At 34.3% G+C, this 15,078-nt stretch overlaps 1 protein-coding gene across 1 annotated transcript in view; it reads left to right on the plus strand.

Moving 5' to 3' along the window:
• Positions 1–1,692: 1,692 nt before the first annotated feature.
• The window catches only part of LOC149793334 (contactin-3-like), a 112,788-nt gene continuing 99,402 nt past the window's right edge, over positions 1,693–15,078 (plus strand). The window contains exon 1 of the mRNA XM_089966357.1: positions 1,693–1,810. The gene's annotated coding sequence lies outside the window, so the exon portion shown is untranslated. The remainder of the gene's footprint in view (positions 1,811–15,078) is intronic.

The following is a 15,078-nucleotide window of genomic DNA, read 5'->3' on the forward strand; positions in this document are numbered from 1 at the left end:
TTTTTATTGACTACCTGTACATTTTGTTCCCAAGCACAGACTTACTATTCTTAAATGCGGAGGTACTTGATTATACCTGGTACTGGCCGAGCCAATGACTATTTCGAAAATAAAATAAAACAAGTCAATAAATTCATAAATGAAATTAGTATCTCCATTTATGCTTAAGAAACTGTTGAAGATAAATACATTAATTATGAAATCAAACAAGCAGATACATTAAAAATATATACAGATTCATATCAAACAAAATAGTGTAGTCGCAAATTTATAGATGTACCTTTATCCGATAAAAACTATAAATAGACCCTTACTCACAATTTCAATTCCAGTTCCGTCTTAATAAAATGTTCTGAGATTTGATACTTAAGTCCTTTCCCGAACGAAAAGATTGTTTTTGTGTCTTTATATGTATTTATGACTAATCACCAGTTTAAGCAATAAATTTCGACAATTTAATCCTGTTTGTGTACCCCAACTACTTGTTAAAAAATGTAGCAACGTCAGAGTACAGTATTAAAGTTATCATCATAAAAATTTAAATTCCATAAATATCCTTTTTCTTATATTTTAACTACATCATTACGTTTTAATAATAATATCGATGATAAACATCTACCAGTTTTGCAAAGAAATGTCCTTATAATATTTAAATTTGCTCCTCACATTATTGTACATCGATTTAAATTTAGCAAATTAACTTTTAAAATAAGTAAAAACACTAAATATTTTAGCGAAATGAATTACACGTGTATTTAATACTGAAGTGTAATATATTATCAATAGTAAGCATATTAGACATAAAGTCTGAAGTTCTAACTGCTGAGCTATTGCAGACATCTCCATGTACGACCAGATCAACTCTTTTCTTGCCTCTATTAAAAGGCACAATATGTTAATTGACCTAAGTACAGCACACACGTCTTTATTTTCAGTGGAATCATTTATAATAACTTTACTCTTCTTTGTTTATCTGAACAAAAAGGTTGGAGAATTTTCGGAAATAAGGGCAACTACCCTTTTAAAAGCATGTTCGAATGCCACTTAACTACGTTGAGCGAGAAAAAGTAGGCTAGATATGAAGCCAATCATCTGGTTAATGGAGATGGATAATTTTCGGAAAGTAAAGGAGACCACACTTTTGCGAGCAAGTTTGAAGGCCACTTAAATACTAGGAAAACGTGGTATAGCTATGTTGCCAAACATCTGAGCAGTAGGGTTGGAGTATTTGTGGAAAATGAGGGTGACCACCCCTTGTAGAACACATGGGAATTCTATTTAAATCGAGAAGCTAGATAAACGTAGGTTAGATATTAAGTAAATATTTTATGTTTTATATTTTCTATTTCGTACGGATGAAGGGATGGATACGTACAATCTTTTGGGATTTCAAGCAGGATGTTCAAGGTCATTTAAAATTAAATTATGCATTAATTTCACCTGATACGATAATATTCCCCTCAAAACTAAACAATTAAACAAACGAATATACAAAAAGAAATCATGTACATGTTCGAGAAACAAGAAAAGCAAATCTATATGCAGAACAGTCTACCGTCAGATTATGAGATAACGTTGAGCTGCTATGTATGTAAAATTCATTCAACGGGTCAACAACAGATAGTGTTCCAAAGGTAAATGACTACACTAGAAATCTATGCAAACAAAGTTAGGTGCTCGTTCACTCGGTGTCTAATCACCACTAATCAGGATATTCCCACGAGTAGGTATGAACAGAAGTTGGAAGGTTTATAAGAAAAGAAAAACTATACGAAAACACACAGAGCGTTAGTTCAATTACTCAAGCAAGGTAAGAAGTATACTAAATTTCATATATTTTGTTGACAACTAAACCATACGTTACAAACGTGAAATGGTAATTATCATTTCCAGGTGAAAATCACACTAATTCTTTGCATATCCTTTCAAATAACCCAATACTGTTTTAGTCCGAAAACCAATGGGCGGTTTGTTACGCTCGAGCTGGATTGGTATACTGAGAGACACGTTACCACACTAATGTCATGAGTCATGCAGAGAAGGTGTTCTTGCTGGTTGTAAATGACAAGATACTTTTTAGTTTGTCTTAAAGCTGGACTATTTTGGTCATCCCTTTAATAGCCTCCTTATATAAGCATCATACTATCGAATTTATTAAAATATGTTCGACAATTTCTCACGTCCTCCCATCAACTCTCTTTCTATCTCACACACACGTATGCACACACAACTCCACTACCAAATAATTCAGATCTGTGTTACTTTAAATGCGAGTATTATAGGAATATAATGTTTGAAAGGCACACCGTTGCTAAGGAATCTCAACTACGGTAGAGCATATCTTAAGTTTGATCACACCTGCCAAGGCTGTTTTCAGTAAAATGTTTCACGTAAGTCTGTTTTGGAAATCACACCATTGGTGAGGGAGTCATGTCGGGAGTAATTATGATCGGATGTCCTTAGAAACACTCGGTGGGCCTTTCTAGAATTGAAAATATCGTTTGTTGTTTTACCCTATTGTTAAGGAACCCACACCGTTGCTATTAGAGCCAAACGAGATGACACTTAAATTGAGATGACTTAGCAAACTTCTTTCCCAAGATTGAGTGAAAACGATTCATTTTTATGGAGAAGAAATTAAAAATAGGTTTCTGGCTTCATTCGAACCACGCTATGACTTGATTACTCACCTCAGATAATTTTCATAAAACATGTACTAGCAAACATTGGCCCTTTTCTTCACTGAAATAGGTATATCGGTTTTAAACAAGAATTTAAACATAGGTTATCCATATGGTTGCTACGAAATCTATGCAATTTCTGGGGGAGCAGCCCTGGAAGAATCTGCCGAAGCATGTCTTATGAAGCACTCTCACCATTAGTGATCAAAAATGGATCCACCTTGCTGCTAAGGACACGACATCTTTCCTGGAATATAAACCCGTGAGAGGATTGGCAGTAGATCTTGTTCTGATAAATGCCACCTTATTTGATTAAAGCTAGGTCAGCCTATAGAGCAAAGTCGAAAATATCGTTTACACCCTATTGCTAATGAAACTATCCTGTTGACTTGGAATCCATCACACACTTAATGTTTCTAGTGCATGTTCTATTAGACATTCGTTCTAAGTTACAGAGCTTTTCTGAAGATATAATTGCAATTACTATTGCTACGACAGAAGCCAAAGTATTGCTAGGAGATCAACCTATGGCCTAGTTTTGATAGGCATGTCTTATGAACTATATGTAGTTTGATTGCAATGGCTCAGCTGTTCCAGGAACAAATCGAGAAATGGTTTTCCAATCGTGCAAAAGAAGATTGCTATTTTGACACAACATTGTTCTACGATTCCTATTAAATATCTCTATCAAGCATGATTAACATTTGCTGGCCAGCAGTTTTTGAAATGAAGTTTAGAATAGCAATGTGGATGAACGACAGGCAACAGGCACGCACACTGGACAATGGACCATAGCATAAGATCACTTAGACTTTATGTGAGGTGAGGCAAAAATGCAATACTGGTTGCCAAAACATACATATGACAATCCCGTGTTTTTAAGTGTGTTAAGATAGCTCATTCCTTTTCAGCTCACCGATGCACAGTATGTATTAATGTCCATACATAAGGAAGGATGGATGGTACGTTTGGAGATAGGAAAGATTTGTTTTAAACTGTCTTCATAAGAAAAGAAGTACGTGTATCGTGTAAATAATGAATAACTAGTAGGTGTCACCGAAAGAAAATAAAACGTTCTTAAGGGAAACTTTTAAAGAGAGTATACCTTAAATAAAACATAATTTTCAATATAGAAATTCTGACTATATTTAAAAATAAAATACTGAAGAAAAAAACCCTTTTTAAAGCTAATATATACATAGTTATGTGTTTATGAGACTTCATTAATTATCTAAAGTCAGCCAAAGACTCACTCCATATTAGCTTTCGGGCTGGTAATATAGTCGGCAAGGTACAATTAACGCTGAAAATATAAAAAATCTGACCTAGAAGGAGAAACATGATAATATTAAAATTATCATTATTGTAAAAAAAGGTAAATGAACATTTATCACTCAATAAGAATATCAGCAATATGTAAATTATTTTATTATTGATACTGGTTTTAAAATATTGATTGAATTTTGTTACCGTACAAATACTCCTTCTAGCATGTGCTTTCGCGAGATTCTGTCTAAGTTATTATGACTTTAGCAGCCAAACTACGTCTGGATTTCACTTATTACGTACAGCTCAGTACACCAAAATATAGTATTTTCGACATTTTTGTTTAATCTATTCTTGGGGTAGTCGAGATGATTTAGACATTATTTATGTTAAATGACATTTATTACATTTTAGAACATAAGAACTTTTTGTGATTCTATGAGTTTAATTCTGTGACAGTACACATACGTTTTTACCCATTTAACGTTTCTAAAACGAACACGAAAGGCTGTGATTTAGTAACATGCCTAGCTAACGTCGAGTCAAATTTGCTGATACAAATTACTCTCCTTGATCCTAAGCCTGCAAAATGTATTAATAACATGTATTTGTAATGAATAGTACAGGTAGTGCAGCAAATAGCTTAATGTATATATGGATTATATTGCACGTTTTAGCAACGTAATTAAACGTACAAATCTTAGGATGAACCATCATCGTTCTTCTCTTTTTAGCGCTATTTTAAAAATAAATATGTTAGCAAGTTGTGTCGCAAAATAATTTCCATGACTGTTTCTACCAAAATTAAACCTTTACATTTATTAGGTTTAAAGTTTTAATTTCTGTAGAAACAGTCATGTAAAGCTATGCAACGCAACAGTTTTTCTGTTTTATTTATTTATCTTGTCTATGTTATGTATTTGTCTTTGAAAAAGGCTCACTAAATGTCGAAGGCGCTGAGGCTAGTTTGCACTGTTCGTTATCGGTTTATTGCATTTTATCTTAATCAATCCCTGAAACATGTGATCCCTTGCTGGATCCAGTGCCCTTGAGAGGACTATTATTCGCCATATGATATATATATATATATATATATATATATATATATATATATATATATATATATATATATATATATATATATATATATATATATATATATATATATATATGATAAAGACGTTTCACACACTTAATCATACTTTTTACTTACTAATTACAATTGTAATTACGATAGTGTAAAGCAAGCAAGCTTAATATATTTATATATTTAGAACTGAAAGGATGTAAATGAGAAGTCGGTATTCAGTAAAAAATATATAAAACAAAATTAATCGATTATTGTATGCATGGTTTATTATAAACGTTGATACTGCCAAGTCGTATTAGGGACGTGATTTAGGGATTTATGTATTGTAGATTTGATTGGGCCCCTTAAAAAGACATATCAAGTAAGAAGTTACGGAGAAAAAAATAATTGTGTATTGGTACTTTCACTTAGTTAAAAAAATTAATTCATGTTATTATATCTATAACTTCTCAAATCTACTTGCATCATTACTTTATTTCCAAACGTCAGATTCGCAGGAATTGTGTTCAAATCTCTAACGGAGAAGTTTAACGTTAATATATTTATTGTATCACTTAAATTGTATTGCTGTATCTCATTAACTGACCTCAGTATTTAGGTGTTATTGATCACCACATCATATCAAGTACAGTGCGAATGACGAGATAATAATTCAATAGGTGTCTTGAAATAGACCACGAATATAATATATATTGGGCCGCATGTATATAAATTAACATGTTTAGTTAAATATTTATCATAAGTTTTATGTATTGTGATTGCTATAGTCATTTATTTATCGTTAGTCCAATGGCAACTGGTAAAAGTATTCTAAATCTGACACTCATGGTTTCAAAAACTTTTCTCAGCCTTCCGACTCAACGTAATTATAAAATTTGATAACGTTATAGAGAATCGACCGAAGCATTTAGGTCTTTTAAAGAAAATCACAGAAAATACCAATGGTTCAGGAGGAGAGGGCACTGAAGAAAACAATTCATAGGCACAGTGAAAGAGTACATGAATCTGAGAATCTTTATCCGTAGGACTCATCGAAATGCTAGGGATGAAAGGTCCTTTTCTAAACGGAGATTATTTCTGACATTTGCAAAACCAGTTTACAGTTTTAAACCATAATATATCATACTGATGTGTTACAATATATTTAATGCTACATGCATTTTTCCAATCCAATTCAATATTTAACCAATGCAAGAAAGATGTGCATTTGTCTGCTGAATATATACTGTATACATACTAAATCCAACCCATAAACATTATTCAAAAGGTAAAATTGCAATCCTACAAGGTGAAGTATCTGCCGACTTATTTCCGTAAAATATGAAATCATACCACTCTTATTTGCAAACCTTTTGCAAAATACCACTCTTATATGCAAAACGGGTGCAAAGTAGACAAAATGATGATCTATTCGGAGTTTGTGAAACATGCTACTAGGTTTGGCCATTTTTAAAGATATCGTTACATAATATTATTGGGTAAAACGAATCTGCTTATTAAAACGTTTCTTCTCAATAAATCCACCATTTTGTCTGTCTCTCTAGCGCGCTGCCATTCTTCATTGATCTATTAATAATGTTAACGATGTCGATATTTGAGTGGCGTCTATAACTAATGATACTTTCCTATAGCTTCCTGATTGATATGAAATTATTGATGTTCCTTGAAGAAACGCTTCTTTACATGATCTGACAGGTCAACTTTATGACATCGGCTGTACTCCAACATCAGAGTTGCAATGTTGTCATCGGGTACCGTGTATTGTTGCATAATAAAGTTATTTTTGTACGTAAATCATAAATAGTGAGCTCATTTGGTGGCTGGTTATTTAAGAACCCTTCGATTCCGCCCTAAGGTTTACAGTCTATCTACGTCTACAAAGACACAAATGATATCCTAGAGTACATGCAAACAATTGAACCCCTCAGCTCCTCCCTCGGATTTACATTCTACCATCGTCTACTAACAAGCATCTGAACTTATAATGCGTATATGATCCCTAGAATGTAATACAACATTAATTGGTTCCAAACAGCAAATCAGAGCTACGTTTAGCACAAACGCAATTAAATTAAACAGAAAATCTAATCATGTCATGCATTGGTTACAGTTTTATTTTCCAGTCAAATGTTTACATGTTTCAATTTAACACAAGATACCAGATAATTATGAAAACATCTTATTGCTAACACACTATTTACAACTGAATATACACAGGAACTAGGAAACTGATGTTTTGGCTTGTAAGTCTTAGTGCCCTTACGCCAGTAATCATGGATAGATGATTAATCAATTCATGATACATCTGACCAAAGGTTTTCTCGACATGCATAGGATTATTGGACAGAGTGGCTTAAAAAGCAAATAACTAGAGACTTAAATTTGCCCTTCGTAATCATAGTCAATGTGTCGAAATGATCTAGCAAGGATAAAAATCTTGACAGTCTTTACATTTCGCAGTTTTACCTGTTATATACACATCTAGTAATTCCCCTGACTCTCTGGAAAACAAGATCGTTTTGTTCGAATACATTGGGTGATGTATCTCATCATTGTGAATGTCTAAAGAGTGTTTCACCAAAATTGGAGAAAATTGTCTTTTATGTTCTTTCAAACAATCTTCTGCAACGGAATTTGTCGGTTTGTTTCAATTGATGGTCTTCAAAAGTACTTTCACAATATTATAATAACAGTCATTGTCCTCTGCGCATAGCCATTTTTTCCTAATCATGTTCAAAATGTGTCAGTTGTGTCCAATACGAACTGGGTGCCAACAATCACAACCACTGGTTTAAAAAGAAAAATCTAAGTTTTAATCAAAGTAAAGTTTTTAAATTATATATAGTTGAGAACTTATTTATTTTTCTTTCTTAAACGCGTATCATTGATGTCAGTAGATTACTTCGTCGGCGGTAACGCAGCATTATTCTGAAACGTTGTTATTTTTGTGTAGAGTTTGCCTTAAACTACAACACTAAGGAATAAATTAGCTGGCAGATAAAAATATAAAACTGTTCTTCTATATTTCCGTAACAGTGTCAACGTATGAGAACTGTCGAAATAGGAGAAACCCGTACAACATGCCCATCTCAGACATGCAGTAAAATGCATTTGTTACCTTTGACAAATCAAATTGATGCATTGGGTTGCTTGACATTCTGATTTCCGCTTTTGTTTCAAGGTTTGGGGGCGGCGTTGGAATGGGGGATACTTTCGTTTCAAAACTCTTTTTGACCGTCGTGTCTGATCATCAGTGGTATCTCTTTAGGTTTCATAGAAGTAACGTTCACGTATTGATATTAATTTCACGTTAAATTTGTTTTATTTGCACTGTGTAGTATTAGGAAGCAAATAACACTCAAAAGGTAAAAAGAGTTAAACATCTCAAAATTTCGTACATGTATATTCAATCCGTCATGAGTTTCATTAAGGAGACTTTACCTGCAAATTGTCGGAACACAAAAAGGAAATTTTTAATTGGGTAATTTATTTACGGACAAACTGTTACGAACTGCCAATACTTTCTTAAATATAATGTTTCACGCTTTAGAAAAAAAGAAACAAATAAAATGTTTGATCAAAAAGAATCTTTATTCGGGTGGTGAAAAGTATTTGCTGTTTATGCTAATTTTTCAACGAAACTATTCCGCGTCTGCGGTATTCATGGGTAGTGAACTAAGGGTACAACTGAGAAACATGCACCGTCTGCGAAAAAGTACGAGATTGTAAGAAATACAGGGTATAAGGAAAGTACATGCTGTATGTGAGCGACCAACTGTATCGTTGGAATTCTCTAAAAGAGATAATGGGAGTACGTACATAAGAGTGAAATGGCAAAATACGTGTTCGTTTTGTAAGTATTTACTTGGTTTCCTAATCATGTGTTTTATCTGTACATTAGTCTGAACACCTTTAAAGAGTGCAATGAATATTTAAAGAAATGTTAACATTCTATTAAGAATTTGGTTGAAATGTATGTTTGTGGGGAGAATTTCTTTCTACTACGTTTTCAATTTCCATAATCCTGCATGCCCGATGAAATACATTCATTTTTCTTAGTTTGATATAATAGCTCGGCTATATAGGACTGTCATTCAGGATCTAAACTAGTTTTAGTTTTGTCTGCATATTAAACACATACAACCATGTTGATTCGCTGTGCTTGGTGTGTTTGTTTGAGATAATTAATATATAGCCAATGAGCGGAAACATTTATTTATCGAGAAGGCAAAGGCCTTCATTAATAGCTGGGCATACATAGCATTCGAACATACAGTTGATATCTCTACGGAAAGTGGTTCTTTTGTGCTTCATTCTAATAATTTGCCTCCTCAAAGAAATGCCTTTGACCGAATTTGAATTTTATTGACTATGACATGATTGAATATAGATGCAACAGAGAAATCGTTTGACAAACCCTTCTAGAATGTGACCTATTTTATATGTTCCATAGATCAGTTTGTATTTAGAATACTAGTTATACAGTCTTAAGAAGTCATCTTTCCTGCAGATTCCAAGCACAATACCAACACAAAAAAAGATTTTTAAATGAGTGGAATTTACAGATCCATGCAATGGCTACAAGGCTCTTCAACAGCTGTCGTCACAGCAGCTGAGCCAATGAAAGTTCCTAGTATAGCCTTCCAGCCGATACCGACCACTGCTAGAGACTGCAGAACGGAGACTACACTCCCAGGTACCATACTGCCCCCATAAAATGGCCATGTTCTTATCCACCAAGGATCCTGCTAAAATTCCAACCGCCCCGAATCTGATTACTGGGAGTCCGTATGTGACAAGTCCAACTAGAGATATTATACTGCTTATAACAACAGCAGAGATACCCCAGGAAATTTTAATATGCACCAAAACTGTTTCTTGTTCATTTCTTCTCCATCGGTGTCCTTTCTACAGTTGGTTTTTCATGTTCTTTTCCCCTTATCTACTCTGCGTGTGGTATTTCACCAGACGATGTACGTATTGTAATTTCAAGCTCTCTGAGTAATGCTATCTGGCCTCCAGATAGGTCTACATCCTTGATATAGTCTTTAGGTAAACCCTGAACTGCTGCAATGTTTGCTATTTCCTGCTCCTTCCAAATTTGGATCGTTTAGTCATATAGCCCATGCTTTCTCAGCATCTTCTCAAACGTAGAGTTGAGGGGCAAAGATTTACAAAAATTATTAAAATGTCAAACATTTCTTTTCGACAATGTTTATAATTTGAAAGGACAATCAGACGCGTACATTATAAACTTCGCAAGGTCTTTAGATTCCTGTTTTGAGCTTACGAGGGAAGTGACAACAAAGAAGTAATGTTAAGATGTCAAGGTGTGCACAAATAAAATTCTCTATGAATGTAGAAACATATCTAAATTTAAGTGTTTGCTAATCTTTAAAATTAAGCGCATTGTTAAAGGAAATCATGAACGTTATTAGCAACTAACGAATAGCTAATACCTACTGTGTGAGATACACGATGTACTAACAATATGACGAAGCTGCTCTTATTCTAGAAAATCCGTCCAATTATTATGTGGGTAATAACAAACACATGTAGTAAACGACCTTCATAACAAAAACTCAAGTCACTATTTGCCTGCATTGCTCAAATTACTCGCTCTTATTCAGTGTACAGGATTATATTGTCTTCGACAAGAAAACTCGAATGTACAGACAACTCTAAACTTGATCCATCGAAGCATAGACTTTGCAAGTTCAAATGTATTGTTCTTTATAGGGAAGGCTAAAGAAGCCAACTTTCCTCATTTCCTAGATGAAAGAATGTTCAATTTGTAGTCTTAAAATTTGTTGAATACTTACAAGATCCACAAATATCGTAGTAAATAGTCAATACTTTTTTCGATTGAATGACATATTTTTTTGTGCTTTTTTTCCCCTTCTGTAATCAAATCTTTCTCTCTATAAATATAATTGCTTTAATTTTTCTAAAAATATAATTGCCGAGACTGTAGTATAACAGTAGAAATGAGGAAGACTCTTAAATGGATCAATTACCGCAGAAGTCATTTAAGGTGTCATTGACTTACGCAGTTTTGTTATACGTATTAATCGATATGACCCTTCAATTACTAAGCTTGCCACGAAAAAAAAACGTTGAGCTAAAAAGCTGAAAAGCGAGTTTGTGAAACAGTGACTTCTGCAAAGGAACACTGGAAACAAAGCCAAAAAGAGTCAGAAACGTTGAAAAACAGAACCCGAAATAAAACACACACCCCAACTCTACCCTGCCATGTCCCAAGGCTAGCTCCAGAGAAAATAGATCAAGCATCATACGGTCTGAACTTGCCAGCATTTGTTGGGAATTGTGTTGGAGTCAAATATATCTGAACATTTAGAATTCATTGTTTGTCGAAAAATCGGGTTGTCTACAGAAAGTTCATGATAATTCTATAAGCCCCCGTGGACAATGGATTCATTTTATATAACATTGGAACAAATACATATGCAGTTGTATTAATTAGATACGTGTATGTGGAATCTATATTGATTTCACTATGAAATTCTTCTGATAATGTTTCTGTCAATATTGGAATTATTTATATTCCATTTCTCAAAGATGTATAATTATACAACCGTCAAGCATATGAATATATTAAATTAAACAGTCGAACCAAGGAATACTATTTCGACAAAGAAACCCAATAAGAGGCGCAGACTATATAACATTAAACTGAATATTTGTATGTCATATATGTATGTAGTATTGTAAACTATTATGTAGAATCATCTACTTTTTAATTTATTTAATTTATAGGAATGAAAGATGGACCGATCTTTTATTTTTAAGGAAAAGTGTAACTTTAAAATCCCCCCTGATGACTTTGTGGATAAAGCTTGGAAGATTTAAAATAAAACATAGTCCAGGGTTTAATTGTTTATGCACATTCAAGCTTAGTATTGCCAATTGCCAGTAATTCTTACATATTGTTACAAGCCAGGGGTATTCGCTTGACCGAGCGGTGTCAAACCCTGGCGCGATTAACTCTAGAAGTCACAAGTTTACCCCAAAATTCCAAAGACTTCTATACAAAGCCCGACATGTCCATTCCATACGTAATTGTTTTACTCTAACCAATGCAAGACCACAAATCTCACAACTTGCCAAATATACATCAACCGCACATGTGCATGGTTTTTCTTCGCTATGTTTCCTTACCGCCAGCAGTTCACGCCAAAGAAACTATACAACTATCCCCTAACACAAGGGACTGTTTAAACTGCGCCACCTTAATCCAGTCAATCCATGGCTTCCAGGCCCATTTCGCCAGTACATTTCCATCACATTTGCCACCATGGCGACATAGACGGTATATGCTTAGTCCCTTCTTGTTGATTTCATTGTGTAATTTACCGGTTTCCTACCGTAAATATTGCCACTGCTGTTACGTCACCAGTGTACACCACACTATTGTAATGGGGACTATGGTACTCCAGGGACACTCATGCAGTTTTAACCTAAATTCACTAAATGTACTAAATGTGAAGCATGGCATCATGGAAACTCACTGACACTTCACTCCGTGACGTTTGCTTCTAGTAATTGTCTAATTATTTCGGGCTAAGAAATATTTCCATTGCCTAAAATTCCATTAATCAGACAAGTAATCACAAAAATCTAAGAATTCCTTAAAACGGGGCGCTATAACCAAATGCGCATACTCCAAATTTATTACATTACCCTCGTCTTTAAAAAGAATCACTCATCATCGAGTGTCACAAACGTCACAAGTATGTGGTCTAATCAAATTTGATGAGTTCACCTAAACTCAACCCCCAACCCGATTAATGATTCCCAACATGATTATGCAAGACAAAACTCTGAATCAATGGACTGGTTCCTAATAGCCCGTCACTCAACATCCCCAAGTAAACCTTTTTTTTAAATCAATAATTGCTTATAAATAACCTACATGTCAACAATAAACACAAAATAACCAAGCTGGATCCAACATGAAAATGTTCTGACAAGTTATTCGGGTTTAAACTCTCTCATAACAATCCTCGGAATTCGCTGCAGGAAAAACTTCTCTACGCATAGGTCTGTAACAACAAGACAACAAATGTAACATAGTAACATTCCTGTTTAGGGGCTATGGTACTGCGGGGACACTCTCGTGCGATTTTGACCTGAATTCACTAAACGTGAACCATGACATCATGGAAACTCACTAACACTTCACTCCGTGACGTTTGCTCCTAGTAATTGACTAAGTATTTCGGGCTAAGTAACATTTCCAATGCACCGTATTCCAATAATCAGACAAGTAATCCCAAAATCTAAGAATTCCTTCAAACGGGAGACTCATTAAACAAATGCGCATATTCCGAATTTATTACATTATGAAGTAGGAGCGCATTAACTGTATTTAAAAACTAAAGTCCTTAATTCAAAATGTTTAACAGTGCACGTATAACCCTTAGTATGGTATACACTAATAAAAACTAAAAATAGAACTTGTGTATAATTATTAAGCCTCAATTCCTCCTTGTACAGTGCACAGCCATTGAACAACCCCATATATATATATATATATATATATATATATATATATATATATATATATATATACTTACCACCTGCATTAAATATAACATGACTTTTAAAGTTTTGGAATAAAGGAACTAGATATATCAATGCTATTAGCATATCAAATTGTGATCCGCCCATCATGGCGCAATAATACGGATATACAAATATTGTTTCAACATGAGGTTATATTTCAACAGTAGTCTGTCTCTTCTGTAATCTTTAAATCTGTGATGAATTTACACTGACTAATCATTGCGTCGTAATAAAATAACGATACAAGTAATAATCCCCGTCTTCTACATGAATTAAACATCGAATACTCTCTGTTTTCCTCTCTCTCTCTCTCTCTCTCTCTCTCTCTCTCTCTCTCAATACACACACATACATAATGTAAATATTTGGAGGATGTATAATAAGAGACAAAAAGAGGGTTAACTTAACTTGTACCAAGTGACCGATAAGAACCTGAACTTAGTAACAGTTAGATGTAAACGCTCATTGAGATTTGAGTACAATGTTCACAATACCCATGATACAGATTAGCATTAACCTACTCAAGACTTAAACGGTACGTTTATACGTAAGGATGAATACACAAAGTGTAATTTATTTAATTCTTTTTTCTTTCTTTCTTCATGTTTTATAAACTCTATTAATACTGGTTTAGAAGCATCGTATTTAATATTAATGTCCGAAGGCCGCTCTACTCTTCATTAACCGTCCTCAATCACCGTGTGTTGGTAAGGCAGCAGGCTAATCGACCAATAAAGAAACATAGGAATGGGCAATGCATACTCGCCTTTATTATAAGGCTCTCCATCGCCATCCACCCCCACCCCTCTCTCTCTCTCTCTCTCTCTCACTCTCTCTCTCTCTCCATCCCTCTCTCTCTCTGTCTCTCTCTCTCTCTCTCTCTCTCTCTCTCTCTCTCTCTCTCTCTCTCTCTTCGTAAAAAGATACCGGCGAAAATCCGGTTAAAAACAGGCGTGGCGGATTATCGACTGTGTCATACGACGATGTCTCTGGACTTACAAATGATAGAAAAAAGTAGTCACAGAAAGCAACTGAAAGGAAAAAGTTATATATAGAGGATAGAGACAATCGTATGGTTTATAGCGATGTTAATTACAATATGATAATGAATTCGATGACCTGTAAACACGTTTAAATGTTTGAAGTACCTCTTGCCGGTTCCTCATTTGGCTTAGTTTATATTTCAGCTTGTTTAAATAGGCTAGCCTCTATGTCAAAGACATCGCGTTCAGTGTTCAAGTAGTTAACAATGCTGTCTCGAATGCTCTATTACAGGGTGGTCCATTTTTTCAACCCTGAGGACCACATGAATCAAAAATGCAAATTCGTGGGCCATACATGCTGATACATATTTATAATTATATAGCTAAATTTTGTATGAGAGCACACAAAAGATTCCTGCGGGTCAAATGTGACCCACGTAACTGCTCTATTATCTTCGTCCAAACCATCTTT

This window comes from Sinohyriopsis cumingii, chromosome 8 (assembly GCF_028554795.1).
Source record: "Sinohyriopsis cumingii isolate HCF-2022 chromosome 8, ASM2855479v2, whole genome shotgun sequence".
In the NCBI taxonomy this organism is placed as follows: Eukaryota; Metazoa; Mollusca; class Bivalvia; order Unionida; family Unionidae; genus Sinohyriopsis; species Sinohyriopsis cumingii.